Raw genomic sequence first — 3770 nt, 5'->3', positions numbered from 1 at the left:
TCAAACAAGATTTTTAAACCAAACAAAAGCATTGTCTGACTCAACTTTTTGTTCTGCATCACTATTCTGAAGCGAAAACATGTGATTTCATTGAAATAGTGAGTATTCCAGCTTCAAATTCATACAGAAAAATGTTCAAATTACCCTAAAACAAGCTTTTTAAACCAAACAAAAGCATTGACTGACTCAACTTTTTGTTCTGCATCACTATTCTGAAGCGAAAACCTGCGATTTCATTGAAATAGTGAGTATTTTCGCTTCAAATTCGCGGAAAAAAAATATTCAAATTACCCTAAAACAAGCTTTTTAAACCAAACAAAAGCATTGACTGACTCAACTTTTTGTTCTGCATCACCATTCTGAAACGAAAACGTGTGAGTTCATTGATATAGTGAGTATTTTAGCTTCAAATTCGCGCCAAAAAATGCTCAAATTACCCCAAAAACAAGCTTTTTAAACCAAACAAAATCATTGTCTGACTCAACTTTTTGTTCTGCAGCGCGACTCTGAAGCGAAAACGTGTGATTTCATTGAAAGAGTGAGTATTCTCGCTTCAAATTCAGGCAAAAAAATGCTCAAATTCCCCTAAAACAAGCTTTTTAAACCAAACAAAAGCATTGTCTGACTCAACTTTTTGTTCTGCATCACGACTCTGAAGCGAAAACGTGTGATTTCATTGAAATAGTGAGTATTTTCGCTTCAAATTCGCTCCAAAAATGCTCAAATTCCCCGAAAACAAGCTTTTTAAACCAAACAAAAGCATTGTCTGACTCAACTTTTTGTTCTGCATCACTATTCTGAAGCGAAAACGTGTGATATCATTGAAAGAGTGAGTATTTTAGCTTCAAATTCGCTCAAAAAAAATGCTCAAATTACCATCAAACAAGATTTTCAAACCAAACAAAAGCATTGTCTGACTCAACTTTTTGTTCTGCATCACTATTCTGAAGCGAAAACGTGTGATTTCATTGAAATAGTGAGTATTGCAGCTTCAAATTCGCGCCAAAAAATGCTCAAATTACCCTCAAACAATATTGTTAAACGAAACAAAAGCATTGTCTGACTCAACTTTTTGTTCTGCATCACCAGTCTGAAGTGAAACGTGTGATTTCATTGAAATAGTGAGTATTCCAGCTTCAAATTCAACAAGAAAAATGCTCAAATTACCCTAAAACAAGCTTTTAAAACCAAACAAAAGCATTTTCTGACTCAACTTGTTGTTCTGCATCACGATTCTGAAGCGAAAACGTGTGATTTCATTGAAATAGTGAGTATTTTAGCTTCAAATTTGCGCCAAAGAATGCTCAAATTCCCCTAAAACAAGCTTGTTAAACCAAACAAAAGCATTGTCTGACTCAACTTTTTGTTCTGCATCACGATTCTGAAGCGACAGCATGTGATTTCATTGAAATAGTGAGTATTCCAGCTTCAAATTCAACCAGAAAAATGTTCAAATTACCCGAAAACAAGCTTTTTAAACCAAAGAAAATCATTGACTGACTCAACTTTTTGTTCTGCCTCACCATTCTGAAACGAAAACGTGTGAGTTCATTGATATAGTGAGTATTTTAGCTTCAAATGCGCGCCAAAAAATGCTCAAATTACCCTCAAACAATATTTTTAAACGAAACAAAAGCATTGTCTGACTCAACTTTTTGTTCTGCATCACCAGTCTGAAGTGAAACGTGTGATTTCATTGAAATAGTGAGTATTCCAGCTTCAAATTCAACAAGAAAAATGCTCAAATTACCCTAAAACAAGCTTTTTAAACCAAACAAAAGCATTGACTGACTCACCTTTTTGTTCTGCATCACCACTCTGAAGCGAAAACGTGTGATTTCATTGAAATAGTGAGTATTCCAGCTTCAAATTCAACCAGAAAAATGTTCAAATTACCCGAAAACAAGCTTTTTAAACCAAACAAAAGCATTGTCTGGCTCAACTTTTTGTTCTGCATCATTATTCTGAAGCGAAAACGTGTGATTTTATTGAAATAGTGAGTATTCCAGCTTCAAATTCAGGCAAAAAATGCTCAAATTCCCCTAAAACAAGCTTTTTAAACCAAACAAAAGCATTGCCTGACTCAACTTATTGTTCTGCATCACTACTCTAAAGCGAAAACGTGTGATTTCATTGAAATAGTGAGTATTTTCACTTCAAATTCGCTCCAAAAAAGCTCATATACCCCGAAAACAAGCTTTTTAAACCAAACAAAAGCATTGTCTGACTCAACTTGTTGTTCTGCATCACTATTCTGAAGCGAAAACATGTGATTTCATTGAAATAGTGAGTATTTTAGCTTCAAATTTGCTCCAAATATGCTCAAATTACCCTCAAACAAGCTTTTTAAACCAAACAAAAGCATTGACTGACTCAACTTTTTGTTCTGCATCACCACACTGAAGCGAAAACGTGTGATTTCATTGAAATAGTGAGTATTCCAGCTTCAAGTTCAACCAGAAAAATGTTCAAATTACCCGAAAACAAGCTTTTTAAACCAAATAAAATCATTGACTGACTCAACTTTTTGTTCTGCCTCACCATTCTGAAACGAAAACGTGTGAGTTCATTGATATAGTGAGTATTTTAGCTTCAAATGCGCGCCAAAAAATGCTCAAATTACCCTAAAAGAAGCTTTATAAACCAAACAAAATCATCGTCTGACTCAACTTTTTCTTCTGCATCACTATTCTGAAGCGAAAACGTGCGATTTCATTGAAATAGTGAGTATTTTCGCTTCAAATTCGTGGAAAAAAATGTTCAAATTACCCTAAAACAAGCTTTTTAAACCAAACAAAAGCATTGTCTGACTCAAGTTTTTGTTCTGCATCACTACTCTGAAGCGAAAACGTGTGATTTCATTGAAATAGTGAGTATTTTCGCTTCAAATTCGCTCCAAAAATGCTCAAATTCCCCGAAAACAAGCTTTTTAAACAAAACAAAAGCATTGTCTGACTCAACTTTTTGTTCTGCATCACTATTCTGAAGCGAAAACGTGTGATATCATTGAAAGAGTGAGTATTTTAGCTTCAAATTCGCTCAAAAAAATGCTCAAATTACCCTCAAACAAGATTTTCAAACCAAACAAAAGCATTGACCTACTCAACTTTTTGTTCTGCATCACTATTCTGAAGCGAAAACGTGTAATATCATTGAAATAGTGAGTATTTTCACTTCAAATTCGCTCCAAAAATGCTCATATACCCCGAAAACAAGCTTTTTAAACCAAACAAAAGCATTGTCTGACTCAACTTGTTGTTCTGCATCACTATTCTGAAGCGAAAACATGTGATTTCATTGAAATAGTGAGTATTTTAGCTTCAAATTCGCTCCAAATATGCTCAAATTACCCTCAAACAAGATTTTTAAACCAAACAAAAGCATTGTCTGACTCAACTTTTTGTGCTGCATCACTATTCTGAAGCGAAAACATGTGATTTCATTGAAATAGTGAGTATTCCAGCTTCAAATTCATACAGAAAAATTTTCAAATTACCCTAAAACAAGCTTTTTAAACCAAACAAAAGCATTGACTGACTCAACTTTTTCTTCTGCATCACTATTCTGAAGCGAAAACCTGCGATTTCATTGAAATAGTGAGTATTTTCGCTTCAAATTCGCGGAAAAAAATATTCAAATTACCCTAAAACAAGCTTTTTAAACCAAACAAAAGCATTGACTGACTCAACTTTTTGTTCTGCATCACCATTCTGAAACGAAAACGTGTGAGTTCATTGATATAGTGAGTATTTTAGCTTCAAATTCGCGCC

The sequence above is a fragment of the Eptatretus burgeri genome, unplaced genomic scaffold (assembly GCF_056783735.1).
Source record: "Eptatretus burgeri isolate ZD-2024b unplaced genomic scaffold, Ebu_testis_v1 Ebu_testis_scaffold_29, whole genome shotgun sequence".
NCBI lineage: Eukaryota > Metazoa > Chordata > Myxini > Myxiniformes > Myxinidae > Eptatretus > Eptatretus burgeri.
The sequence above is the reverse complement of the archived record's forward strand: the minus strand, read 5'-3'. Positions refer to the sequence as shown.